The 15,014-nt window shown below is 40.0% G+C and overlaps 1 long non-coding RNA gene across 1 annotated transcript; it reads left to right on the forward strand.

The window, feature by feature from the left end:
• The first annotated feature begins 13,055 nt into the window (after window positions 1–13,055).
• LOC119562593 lies at window positions 13,056–14,722 on the forward strand. Its single transcript, XR_005221896.1, has 3 exons — window positions 13,056–13,373; window positions 14,142–14,284; window positions 14,483–14,722. It is a non-coding gene; the product is annotated as an uncharacterized LOC119562593 (long non-coding RNA).
• Window positions 14,723–15,014: the final 292 nt, after the last annotated feature.

Here is a 15,014-nt window from a genome sequence, read left to right on the forward strand (position 1 = left end):
AGGTGGATGTGGCTGTAGCTGTGGTCTGATTTTTTCGTTCTGATAGCAAATTTTTTAGGTATTCGACTTCGGCATGTATTTTTACCGAGTCGTTCCACTGTATTGCTTTGCCGCTGTTGAGCAGCTTCAGTAGATGAGCCTTTCTGGCTTTTAATCTTTTGACCACGCCACTTCTTTTGGCACACATCACACTCTACTCACTGCGTTTCTTCTCTTGTTCTTGTTGTTGCTGCCGTTTTTGCAGTTGTTGCCTTTGTTGTTGCTGTTGTCTTTGTTGTTGTTGATTGCTGCTGTCGCCTTGGTTGCTGTTTTATTTTTCGAAGTCCCGATCCATGTCCAGATCCAGGTCCAGATCCTTTAGGATCAAAGTCACGGTCGCCATGTTATGAGAAACTCCTTGTGTTGGTAGTTTTATTATTCCGTACCCACTTAGTGAGAACACATCTTTTGGTAGTTTTTAAGATTCTTTATTTAGTTAGTTTTTGTATCCAGGAGCAGCGTTAATGCCGCTTCCAACGTCAAGTTGTCTCTGATTTTACAATTTGCCTTAGGATCTAAGTAAGCCTAATTCTCGTAGCTGCGCTGCTTACAGTTGGGCGGCAGAGAGACGGCTATGTATATCTTATGTATATAAAGTGTATTTAATTATGCTCTCTTTGACTGGAGCGCGAGGGCATGTGTATGTACTTGAGTTTGGCTGAGCGGCCGGCGTGTGCACAGAATGCTGACACTTGCACTTTCTTCATGCGCGCCGATCGACTCATGTCTCGGCCACTTTGGGCTTTTGGCCGAGCCTTTTGTTTATAAAAATATTGCAACAAAGTGTTACAGTGTGTTTGTTTCAAGTACTCTTGGTACAGTAGATATTCGATATAAGTGCATACTACAGCATACATGCATACATATTCTCTCATTTTGTAGAATGTGGAAACCTTAAGCTTTGGTAAGAAGCTAAGGGCTTCCCGATCAATAAGCGACTTAAAATCGGACCAGCAAACTTAATGCACTCGATTGGTTTCCCCTTAGATTCGCTGGGGAACGTACAAATGTTATTCTCAAGAAAGGTGGAAACTTCTTCCGCTGCGGCCCTCTGCATCGGCTCTAGCCAGACGAACTTGGAGAAATGGTCTTGGAATATTAAGATTACAATGTTTCCCAAATTCGTTTGTTGATATGGTCCCATGAAATCAATGTATTCTATTTGGCCGTTGATCCGTTGATTACCCATTGCGGGTCGGTTTGTTTTGTTGGCTGTTTTGCTGACCTTGCCTACTTCGCAATTCTGTATGGTTTCTTGTGCGCTGAGCGTCATGCCGGCCAACAACAAAACGATTTATGGAATCCCCTATGCCCTGCAGTTCTAGCATGATAAGCTTGGTAGAGGATATTCTGTCTAAGATCCAACGAAACCCAAAGTTTCCACGCTCGATCTTCGCTAATCAGTACTCCCGTTCGCAAATTTTTTTTTATATACACAGAACCATCCGATGTCTGGGTGTCTAAAATGCCCGCAAGTGGTAGACTTATTCCAGACTTATTCCAGACATTGCCCAAATTTTGTGATGGGGATTTTAAACCCGTTACTAGTAGAGTAAAAGGATATACTAGATTCGTCGGTAAAAGGCTTTTCCGACCCCATAAAGTATATATATTCTTGATTAGGATAACTAGCCGAGTCGATCTAGCCATATACGTCTGTCCGTCTATCTGTCCGTCCGTATGAACGCTGTTGGAACTCCCGTTAAATTAAGTCTAGGCTCACCCTAAAAACTGTTGAAGAGACAACGAGAGATGCGGGTGCCCATTTTTCTAGAATATTAGCTGTACTTTTTTTGAATTCCCTTTTGTGTCTCGAACTTCGAAAAAGCTCATGTATATACATACAAACATGACGTATGATTTCTTAGTCTTAGAAATCACTCTCAACAAGCCACTGGAGTGGAAAACATCTCTTTTGTAAGGCTCAACAAATTCAGGAATTAACGTGAATTATAACGTTTTGATCCGAGCTCTGGTTGTGTTTTCATATTTGGTTGGACGAGTCGGCGCATTCCCCCGATCATAAAGCCCTCTGCCGCTACGGATGGCAATTCACCGTGGCCGCATCACAAATCTTCCCACAAACCTCAAAAAGCAATGAAGTTAGAGACAGATAATCACAAATGTATGTGTAAATAGTTGAAGACCGAACTGCGCGGCAAAGCGAAAAGCGCTGCCAGCGCTAAGAGAGAGTACGTGGCTAACTAATTTTATTGAATAATTTATAATGTAAGCAATTTGTCCCTCTTGTCTCTCCTCTATCTCTCCAATAAACTGAATACCAATGTCAATTATCTTATTCCGATTATGTTAATGTAACCCTTTAGTTCCAAAAATTAAGCTTCAACATTGAATCAGCTGGTGAATCACCCGTGACGCTAGACCGTGTTGACGTGTTTCATGGGTGTCACAAAAATGTCATATATGACATTTTAAAAAAGGTAGTTAAACAAACAATTTTATTTATATTAAAAAAATATTTTTTTTTTTTATTTATGTTTGTTTCAAATTGTACTATTTTGGTTTTCCATAAAGGTACAGTTATTGTTAATAAACTCAGTTTTTTTGCTTAGTTTATTTATTTTTCACATTCAACATCGCCTGAAAAATTTGTCCGGGTCCTCTAAATCCTAGGCCAACGCTCCTGCAAACATTTAAGGGCCTATGTGCTTAGTCGTAACTTGTTTATAAGAGTGGTATGTGAAGGAAATACGTAGAACATGCAACTTAGGCTACTTAGCTATAAGACGGGGCATAGCAAGCTGCTACCAAATAAAATAACCTCCAACGAGTCCGAGCTGCAAGATCTCTACGTATGTTCCTTACGAGCTTGTTCATGAAAAATATTTTAATTGTACCGCCTAAAGTTGTTATCGCTCATTGTCGCTCTGCTAAATACTCGTTCTTGTCACTCGCTGCGTCGCAGCCGCGAGGGAAAAGAAGAGAAAGAGCAGGAAAGCCAGTAATAAAAGAATTTTGTGAAGGAAGGTTGATGCGTTCTTACTGGAACCAAAAGTTGCTGAAGTAAACATTTTTTGGCGGCCCCTGGGTGGATTCAGAAGGACGTTTAAATGTTTATATAGAAGAAAATCGGCTATACATACATTCGCAAGACACACCGTGAAATCTCAGCATGGGCTTGTACTGGACACGCCGCTGGATTTCACTGATCGCTAAGTAACAAAATGGACGCATTTCGGTAAATTAAATATTATGTATTTGCATATATTTGCTAACACGTGTCACACATATACAGTTGGTTTTTTGGTTGCTTTGTGACGTTCTTTCTCTCTTCATATGTACATACCAACGTGTACAGTACATACATCGCCTGTACTGTTCACCGATCAGCGGGGAGCTTTAAAAATCTTTGCAGCACCGTGCACACAGTTCACATTCAATTAGGGTAGAGTTATAAAATCTATTCAAATAATTAAAAAGCACCTGTTGTCGTGTCTGAAGAATGAAGAGCTGGGGACCGTGTAAGCATACCAAATAACTGAGTCCAATTACCCAAAAGCATTTGCCGCCTTAAATCGGGTATACGACAAACAGTGCTTAATTTTTTGCATTTTATTTCACGTCTCTTTGACATTCCCTTAATGCAGGGTACGTCCGCCCTGTCACTGCGCCACATGATAGATACTGTCACAGCAATCTACGAATCCTTGCTTTTGCTAGGCAGTGACAAGGTAACAGCAAATGCAATGCTCATACACATCGTCCTGACAAAGGTAGACGCAAAAACTAAGTCACAATGGGAAGATAGTCTGGACTTTCAAAACATTCCCCTTTGGCAGGACTGCCAAGATGCACTCATTAAACACTACCAACATTTGGCAGCAGATGAAGCTACGTCAGGCACGCCAAAGCCTCGTAAGCTGGTGCGGTCAAATTTTTCAAAGAGCGTTGGTAAAACTACCTTGTCCGTTTCTAATGCCAATCGAACCCACGATCCAAAATGTTATTATTGCAAGGCTGTGGATCACTACATTCACGCATGCAGTTTATTTGTGGTCGCATCAGTCGGATTCAAATTCGCTAAGACATTCCCATTGTGCATAACCTGCCTAAGGAAAGGGTATTCCGTTCTTTCGCGTCAGTCCTCTAAGTGCCGAGGGTGCTTAAAACCACAACATTCACTGCTTCATAGGTACAACTCCGACTCTTCACCGTCCGAGCTGGCTTCCACTCAAGAGCCGATCGTGACACACCCTTTGACCACCTCTGCCGTCCACCATGCGGTGACAGCCGACTCAAATCAGATCGCATTAGTTACAGCCCTTGTTAATCAAATGTATCAGCTCGCCATGTAGTTCAAGCAACTATACAGACCCGAACACAAGCATTCCAATTAGAAGCTTAGCTTATTGTTCTGAAGTCAATATCATCGTCCCAACCTAGTGTTAGACTGGAATCTTCCTGACAACATAAAGTTAGCTGATCTACTATTCCACAAACCAGAGAATTTACATATTGCTTGGTGCTAACGCATTTTTCGAGTTGGTAAAGGAAGAGAAATTTGGATGGATTGTATTAGGTCGGTGCCAGTCTTCAAAAACAAATTTCAAACAGGTTACCTCAATGTTAAACGCAGTTCAAAAGCATTGCAGTGTAAACATGTTGATTCGAAAATTCTGGGTAATAGAAAGTCTCCCGAGCATTGCACGAAAAGGCATTCATGAAGAGTATTGTTTGGTTATCCTCCGGCCGACTTCAAGTTTCATTGCCCTTAAAGTCCAGCCCAAATAGACTCGGATCGAAGTTTGAAATCGCAAAAAGGCGTTTATTAGAACTAGAAAGAAGGATGTACAATAACCCAGAGGTAAATTCCATGTACGTTGCCTTTATGAAGGAGTAAATATCCTTAGGCCACATGACGTTGGTCACTGATGAATTTCTGACTGAGCCTCATTTCTTCATTCCTTATCAATGTGTGCTCAGACCGCGAAGTTCAATCACTAAACTTAGAGTGGTTTTCGATTCATCGAGTAAGACAAGCTCTCAAGTGTCATTGAACGAATTGCTCATGATCGGACCAACTATACAGCCGAGTCTATACGCTACATTACTAAGGTCTCGTTTTCGCCAATACGCTATTACAGCCGATATCGTTAAGATTTACAGACAGGTGGAAATAACTGAATCCTATCGTAATTTTCAACTAATAGTTTGGAGTATATGGATGAAAAATTACAATTCTATCGTTTGAATACCAATACGGTACGGCCTGCGCACCGTTACTAGCTATCCGCTACTTCAAGTATCTTAGTGAGATATACTCAGTTTCTTACCCTCTAGGATCCTTAGTTTTCTTAAAGAACTTCTACGCTGATGATCTTTTGTCCGGCGCGGATACAATCGAAGAACTTACGTCAATGCAAAACGAATTAGTTGAAATCTTAGACTCGGCCGGGTTTGTTCTCTCGAAGTGGGCAACCAATTGTGAGCAGCTGATAGATCTTAATCAGTCTACAGATGTATCTGTCAGGAAGCACGCAAAGGCGTTAGGGTTCTTTTGGAACCCAAAACATGACGTCCTTAAGTTTTCTTCGCAAGAGATGTTTAAATGCTATCCGCACACAAAAAGATCTATGCTCGCCTATATGATCCTCTCGGGCTCATTTGTCCTGATGTCACAAAAGCCAAAATTCTCACACAGCAGATCTGGCTGCTTAAGTTAGAGTGGGATGATCGAATTCCTGACAGTCTTCAGCAGAAGTGGCAATCGATCACAATGGGGTTAGAAGAGTTGGATATATTGAAAATTCCAAGTCTTGTGGGTAGGACAAAAATACCGCATGTCAAATACACAGCTTTGCGGATGCCTCAACTGAAGCATACGGATGTTGCCTGTACATCCGCGTCGAACATCACCATGGTGTAGAAAATTAATTGCTTACTGCAAAATCAAGAGTGGCACCTCTGAAAACTAAGTCGGTACCAAGACTGGAGCTTTCCGCGGCGCACTTGCCGAAGAAAAAGTTTGTCCATTGATCGACTCTCCAGTTGAACGAGTTGTAATGTGGTCTGACTCAGAAATCCTTCAAAACTAAAGACCCTTGTTGCCAACCTCGTCAGTGAGATCCAAGAGATGACATCATCGCGCAATGTACCCACTGATAGGAATCCGATAGGAATCTGACTTTCCATCTCGAGGTTGTACAGTCAATGAATTAAAAAATTCATTTTGGTTTGTCGGTCCTCACTTCTTGACTCAAGATGAAAAGCTTTGGCCTCTAAATATAAAAATTCAGCAAATCGACATTAAAGAAGAGTTAGAGATTCGGAATGTGACAACTAGTCCTTACAACACACCTTGAACCGAATCCGATAGAAAAAATTGTCGAAAATTCATTATCATCTTTCAAGATAATACGCATTCTTGTTTACTTCCTACGATTCTTTAACGCAACAAAATCTCACTTGTGGTCATCACTGAATTCTACCTCAGTTGAGCTCGGCTCGGCCCTTTTACTCGTCGTTAGAGTCATACAGCAGAATGCATATAAAAGTGAACTCGATTATCGTTAGGAATTCGTGGTAAGCCTCCAATCAAGATGTATGTAGCGATATTTATTTGCTTCCTGTCAAAAGCCGTTCACCTTGAACTTGCATAAGATTTAACCGCTGTTAAATTTATTTTGTGCTTATCTAGTTTTGTCGGAAGACGCGGACCCATCGATAAACTGTATTGCGATAATGCCTTGAATTTCTCCGGCTCGTCTCGCATCATACATGATCCTATGAGCAAATGAGCAAAACCATAAGGACGCTATGACAGCATATGGAGCACCATGTCGATTCGAATTCATCTTCACCCCTCCCAGAGCCCCACATTTTGGAGGTCCGTGGGAGTCAGCCGTTAAATCGGCTAAACACCTGTTTCTCCGAGCTGTGGGAAATTCGTTATTTAAGGAAGACGAGCTCCAGACGATCATCGTAGAAGTTGAAGCAGTGCTGAATTCGCGGCCGATCATCTCTGATGGCTCAAGCCCAAACCTCGTCGGGACTAGCTTGCCGACTTTGCGTCCAGTATCCGCTCAGGCAAAAGTGGAACCGAATTTATCTTTTCTTCAGCGCTGGCATCTGGTGTCTGCGATAAAACAACGCTCTTGGCAGGATTGGTCGCGAGACTACTTGTTAATTTCTTGGACGTTGATGCACTATGGTCAGTACAAACAAGTGGCCCTTACGACACCAAGCAAAGCTTGTTACGCGCGGAGCCCTAAACCGATTTGGGCAAGTAAACGAAATCGCGGACATGGAAAAAGACGACATAACAATAGACAGTTCAAAATACATGCTCACATAGAATGGCTAGTAAAATAGAAATTTACATATTATTGGAAGATAGAAAATACATAAGTTTATCATAATTAGTTGCATTAGGGCTATCAAACAGTAAGACGTGACACAGTGCATTGTAGTCGTCACAAAGAACCCGAAAAGGATCATGAAGGGCATAATTGGATCTTCAAATTGGCAGAGACAACGGACGAAAACGACGAACTGTTCTACAGGGTACATTCCAGTTGAGGGAGCTAAGAAGGAAGGGAGAGTCAACATCACCATTAATTAATTTATGCAAAAACATAACTCCATGACACTTTCTACGATGGTTCAGGGTTGGTAAGTCCAGCAGGCGTAACCTCGCATGATAAGAGGGCAATCGACTTCCTGTGTCCCAGTTTAAACCTCTCAAAGCAAATAAAAGAAATTGTTTTTGAACAGACCTTAACATATTTTGGTAACAGCTAATTTGAGGTGACCATATACACGAGCAATATTCCATTGACGGACGAACAAGAGAAACATACAAAAGCTTTGTTGTGTATGGATCATCAAACTCCCTTGACCAACGCTTCATAAACGCCAGGAGACTTCTGGCTTTGTTAGTTATAGTAGATATATGGTCTTTAAAACTAAGTTTATGATCAAATAGAACGCCAAGATCCTGAACAGAAAAAATACGTTCAAGGGCGTTATTTCCGATAGAATAAGAATACATAGATGGATTACAACGATAAAAGGTCATAAAGTTACATTTAGAATAGTTCAAATTCAACATGTTAATCATGCACCACGTATACAAACAATCAAGATCTAATTGAAGGTCATTACATGAATTAGGTAAACACATGGACAAACATAGCTTGACATCATCTGCATACATTAAAACAGTTGACGATTTTATGACATAAGGTAGATCGTTAATCATTAAGCCAAAAAGTAAAGGTCCCAGGTGGCTACCCTGTGGCACTCCCGAAGTAACATTTATTATTTTGGATATTTTATTATTAAAACATACCATTTGAGTTCTATTAGAAAGGTAGGAAAATATCCACTCTAGTAGGTTGGGTGGAAAACCTAAAAGAGACAATTTATAAATAAGAATCCTATGGTTCACTGAATCAAAAGCTTTAGAGAAATCGGTATAAATCACATCAGTTTAATGATGTGTCAGAAAACCTCTAGTAATTAAAGACGTAAATTCAAGTAGGTTTGTAGAAGTAGAGCGACATCTAGTGAAGCCATGCTGACAAGGTGAAATAATAGACCTGCAATGATGCTGCAACTGACAGGTAATAATTTTTTCAAATAGTTTTGGAATAGAACTGAGTTTAGCAATACCACGATAGTTTGAGATATCGGACTTGTTCCCTTTTTTAAACAATGGGATAATAAAGGATTCCTTCCATATGGATGGAAATCTACATTGACTTAGGGACAGATTAAATATCAATGTTAAGGGAAGAGCAAGATAAGATGAACAATTCCTAAGTATACAACTTGGTATTCTATCAGGACCCGGTGAAAATGAGAGCTTGAGAGTATTAAGACTCTGAAGGACATCAGTTACATCAATCACTGGTTTGAAGATAGAGTTCAAATGAGGTAGTGGGTATGGATAATCATTATTAATAACACTATTGCATTTCGTATATGTCGATTGAAAAAAGTCTGCGAATAAGTTGGAAATATCATTATCATCAGATGCTACAATATTATTGAGAAAAAGAGAGGGAGGGAAGCAGTTAGATTTCCGTTTAGAATTGACGAAAGAAAAGAAAAGCTTAGGATTACTTTTGAAATCACGCTTACAACGAGACAGGTAATTTTTGTAACAATCAGAATTGTACTGGACAAATTCCACCTTAGCTGAGCTATATTTGGTGAAGTCTGTCTGTAAGCCGGATATTTTGAACCGTTTAAGTAGTCTGGTTTTTTTATTCTTTAGATAAGATAGTTGACGGGTAAACCATGGAGAGCTGTAAGAATCCTTCATGGAGGAAAGAGGGACATGTTCATCAAGTAGACGGTAAAGGACCTCATAAAAGTACCTAACTGCATCATCAACAGGAAGGTCAACTAGAAAGGACCAGCTTACTGTCGATAAAGATTCCACTAGTCTGCCGTAATCAGTCCTCTTAAAACACAAACTAGGCTGTACATTTATTGCAGTCCGAGGATTATTAAAAAATCCATTAATACAGAGTTGAAGGGTAGGATGATAACAATCTTCAGGTAATGATAGTGGCGAAATACGACTGACTTCAGCATCGATACTATCAAAAACAAAGATTAAGTCAAGAAGACGACCAATATGATTAGGAATCCTGTTAGCTTGCTGCAAAGATAGTTCAACAAGACCATCAATAAAATCATTTTGCATCCTCGGAATCATTGTCAATGAGTCCTTACTCTCCAACCAAGAGATATTGGGAAGATTAAAGTCACCAAGCACAAGAAGTTGGTCATTTTCAGCAAGCAACAAGGAGATAGAATGTATGGCAGACAGGTGCAATAGATACACGTTAAATTCAGAGCCAGGAGGTATTTACGAGCAGGTTAAAAAAATGTTACTTTTTGGGAAAGATAATTTTACGGAAATAAATTCAATACCTGATGATTCAGTAATATCAACAAACTCAGAAGTTAAATTGGATTTGACTCCAATAAGAACGCCTCCACCTCGACGGGTCTGACGATCCTTCCGATAAACAAAAAAGTTATTAGACTAAATCTCACTATCGTGTACGGATGGGTTAAGCCAGGTCTCAGTGAGTACAATAACATTGGCCTCAAAAATTGAACTATTTATATAAAGCGTAGAGAGTTTACTAAGAAGCCCTCGAACATTCTGATAGTGAATTAGGAAATTTAGTTTTTTGAATTTATATCAGAGCTGGGCGCCGACAAAGAAGTCGTGGAAAGGGAGCTATTTTTTTTTATATACCCGTGGACAATTATATCAGCAGGCCAAAAATTGGGGCAAAGAAGTTTAGAGAACAGCCCATCCGGAACAAGTATTTTAAATGAAGAGTAATCTCTTATCTGTTTAAAATTAAATTTGGTGATGTCAATACCATTCTGATTGGGAAGAGAGAGGTTTGTGACAATATGATGCATCACGTCCTTTACAGTTATTGCTGCATTCAACCTAGACACAAAAATAGATTTTCTAGGTACCATGACAGTGAGTGGTACCGGAGAAGAGAGAGCAGGGCTATGACTTTTTTTCCTAGGGATCATGCTAGTAAGTGGGACAGGAGGAGGTGGAAGGGTATTAGCTAGAGGCAGTAGAAGGTGCGGCAGAGCCCCGGACGTGGTAACAGCCGGTGAACGGTTAGTAGGCCTTAATGACTTCGGCAAAACTACAGTCGCCGAATCTGGCAGCGATTGCCCCGTGGCGTTATTCTTTGATGACTCGAGCCCGTTGGGATCATCCTCATCGCACGACACATAGCCTGCAGTGGGGCTGGGAAGAGAGAGGTTGGTCGAGAGATCTGGAACATGTAAAGAGATATTAGGCAGTGTAGGACTACGATTTATATTTAATGAAGATTGACTTAGAAGAATCCGACCTTTAAAGTTGGAGTCGCAGACATTAAATCGACTTAATAAGTCCGTAAATCCAGCACGTAATGCCTGAAACTCTAGCTCCGTTTGCCTCATAAATGCTCTTATATCAATTTTGATATGTAGGCATGTAGGGCACGTCCAGTCCAGGTTAGCATTAGATCTAGTGCGATCAGCAATTTGAGCAGCACTATGCCCAAAGTCTGCACATTTAGCGTGCGCAATGTTTTCACATAACCAGCAACTAACAAATGGCTGCCGAGAAGTGATTTTACCAACAAATTGGCAACCAACAACACAACAGGCAGTCATTGTTTACACGTTGAAGTCAGTTAAATGTAGAATGTAGAAAAAGTAGAAAAAGCAGGAAGCTTTAGATGAGTGCCAACAAACAGCTGTGTGGCTTAGCAAAACGCAGAGGAAAGATGAGAAAAGAGAGCGATAAGACCAATTCAGCAAAGACCCGTTAACTCGAAAATGAGAGCCGGTGACTGAAGTTGGGAGAATGTAGCAGAGCGAACGGTGCGAGAGAGCGCCAAAACAACAATGTAAATAAGAAACAACAACAATGCACAAAGCACCGGCGTCATTAACTTTTTTCCAATATAATAATAAAGATAATGGTTTTAACACAAATAACTAATTTGCAAGCAAACGGCGGCCTCAACCGAGTTGAAAATGTAAATTTGGGAATATATCAGATCGGTAATTTAGACACTAGGCGAATAAATGTGGGAGCAAATATAAAACACGTCCGTGTACAACAGAGATCGAATTCGAATGAGCTTACAACAACGTGTGAAGTGGAATAAGGAGTCGCCAAATTTAACTGCTGGGACCGTTGTAGCAATTCAAGAGGACAACCTGCCACCTCAGACATGGCTTTTGGGCATCATCACTGAAACGATTACAGGTGCTGGGACCAAATGTTGCTGGCCTGAAACACGCATTTTCGCAGTTTGCAAAATGGGTTTTACTTGCATATTTACCTCTTAAAGCTGTGTAAAACCGTTTGCGGGATTTTTATTGGCACAAAACATTTCATCATGTCAAGTTTGCGCAGCACGGGTCAGACACACGCGACACCCAACACGACGGAATAGTAAGCTATCAACGAGTGCGACATACGATCAATGCAACTTATATGGAACGGCGACCAGGCGCACAGTAGCAAAACAATATAGTGCCGACGCTGCAAGTTTGGGACGGTCGGTCAAGACTCAGCGCAAAAGCCCAACAAGCGGCATACTGCTGACATAGCAGACTGGACGAACGGGCAGCAGTCAAGAGAACTACAACTAGGTCAACACAAATAGAGGAGCAGCCCCAACACAGCCGAAATTTTATACAACCAATTTCCGGGTCAGAATAGTATTTAAGTTCTGATCAACAGCTCAATAATGTTAGTTAACAGGGTGCCACGCCTACTCTAACACCTACAAGCCGCCCGAAACTGTGGCTCCTACAGTTTTGATGCTAGAATACAAATTTTAACTGAAATTAATTGTTCTCATTAATACCTATCGATTAACCCAACAAAAAGTTTGCCACGCCCACTTTAACGCCCACAAACCGCCCGCAAACTTCAAACAATCGTAAGTATGAACGCGGATATCTCGGAAAATATCAAAGGTAGAGAATTGGGATCTCAGATTTAGATTCCGTAGCCTCGTACGCAGCGCAAGTTTGTTACGCGCATATGCCACGCCCACAAACCGCCCAAGCCTGTGGCGCCCACAATTTTCATGCTAGATAGAAATTTTTAACTGAAATGTATTAGTCTCGTCAATACCCTGCAGTTCCACAATTGAGTTAGGCGCCTAATCGGCACGAAGCCGACTGCGACGTCGGCAGAGCAGCCAGCGACGCCGGCAGAGCTGAGCGCAACGGCGGCAAAGAGACGCGCTCTCAGTCGGCGTCCGCAAAGAGAACGCACAAAAAGTACTTTTGGGCTCTCCCTCTCTCGCAATGTCTCAGCTGAAGAAATGCGTGTGAGGGCAAGGAGGCCCAGCAATTAAAATAGCTAGACTTTTGTGCACCCTTTCCTTTTGAATAACGCGACATTTTTTCGTAAATGTTAAAGCAACCAATTAAAATAATATGTTTGGGTTTTAAACTATTTGTATTTCTTAAAAAAATGTATATGTTTATTAATATTATTTATTAATATGTGAAGTTTTAAAAATATATTTTTTTACAACGATTTGCATAGTCGGATATGTCTATAAATACCCTGCTTCTAAGTGCAAGATGCATAGACCAAACGGGACATGCCAAAAAAACAGAACAACAACGGATTAGCGGAACCGTTGTTGTTGTTGCTTGTTGTTTTTCTGGAAGGCACGCGCCTTTTTTCGTCTTTTTCACTTGCGTTTACTTAAGTGAAGGAGTTAGAAGTGACAGAAATCTACGAGCAATTAACTTTGTCAAATTCAATAGTGTCTTAAAATTGAAATAGAAACAATTCCCAGGTAAGTCGTTCGCAGACCAACAGTCTGAAAACAGTGAGACTAAAAAACAAGATAATCTATACTTAAAATAAGGGAAATACAAGATTCCCAAAAAAACACGTGGCGGAAAAAAAATATCTGTGAAAAATATTAATTTTTGATGTGAAAAGCAACAAATGGTGCATATAATAAACAAATAAACAAATCTGTGAAAGCATTTAAAAATCTTATTGAGTGCAAAGTTTCTAGGGACAAAAAATAAGAGATGTTTGTTTTTGAAACTTATGTTTGTGGTTAAAATTCGTAAAAAATTAATATTAATAACATTAAACCACAATTCTTACTTTTGTGTACGTAAACAAACGTGGCTATTTAAATAAAAATCTCAAACATCTCTTATTTTCAGTCCCTGGAAAAGTGTTATTTTTTTTCCGCATATGCAAAACCAATGAATGTTTTAATAAATAATAAAAAATACATAAATAGTGTGTGCTATATTTTTCTTAATAATTTTTTACAACAAAATAAAATAAATCAAGTGACCGAAAACAAAAGTTTGCAAATTTCTTCTCGATATTTTTTTAATTTTCTGGTCCCTGGAAAAGTGTTATTTTTTTTCCGCATCTGCAAAACCAATGAATGTTTTAATAAATAATAAAAAATACATAAATAGTGTGTGCTATATTTTTCTTAATAATTTTTTACAACAAAATAAAATAAATCAAGTGACCGAAAACAAAAGTTTGCAAATTTCTTCTCGATTTTTTTTTAATTTTCTTATATTTTTAGACAAGGCTGATGGTAAAAATGGATGGCTAAGTCAATCCATTTTAAGCATATTATCCGAGGAACTTGTTCTGTCCCACAACTTGGAGGGGGCCAAAACAAGAAGAAGCTCAAAGTCTACCCAAATTTCGTCCGCGCCTTGTTAAGTAAGTTTTTATTGGGGCCGAAAGTAACTATTGTTTGTAAGTTTAATTTTTAAATGACTTCTGGGATTTTTACATTGAATACCAAAGATAACACATCTTTTATTATAAATAAAACTTACAAATAATGATTACTTTCGATCACTCGTTTTTATTTTCGTCTCGTTCTATTTTCAAAACTAATTTTTCTTCTAATACTAGATTCAATCGCTCGGAGCCCTCGGAGCCTCCCGAAAAGGCACTGCAAAAAGCAATGAGGTGCGTGAAAAACCAGATGCTGAAGAACCGACGACTCCGATAACACCGGGAACCCCCGAACTGAAATTTTAAATAAAAATAAATAAAAATAAAAATTACAATTGAAATTATATTTGCTGCTAAGCGCTCAACGGGTGCCGAATGTGTGCCTTTTCTACTGCCTAATCCAGCGCTCAACGTGTGCCGAATGTGTGCCTTTTCTACTGCCTAATCGAGCGCTCAATGGGTGCCGAATGTGTGCCTTTTCTACTGCCTAATCGAGCGCTCAACGGGTGCCGAATGTGTGCTTTTTCTACTGCCTAATCCAGCGCTCAACGTGCGCCGAATGTGTGCCTTTTCGACTGCCTAATCGAGCGCTCAAAGGGGTGCTCAAAAATGCGCCGAATGGGTGCTAGTTTTTATGCACTGATGAACCCTAGGACATGCCCATGTTAATTTGAGCACCTAATCCCATATAAATTAGGCGCCTATTAGG

The sequence above is a fragment of the Drosophila subpulchrella genome, unplaced genomic scaffold, assembly GCF_014743375.2.
Source record: "Drosophila subpulchrella strain 33 F10 #4 breed RU33 unplaced genomic scaffold, RU_Dsub_v1.1 Primary Assembly Seq68, whole genome shotgun sequence".
NCBI classification, from domain to species: domain Eukaryota; kingdom Metazoa; phylum Arthropoda; class Insecta; order Diptera; family Drosophilidae; genus Drosophila; species Drosophila subpulchrella.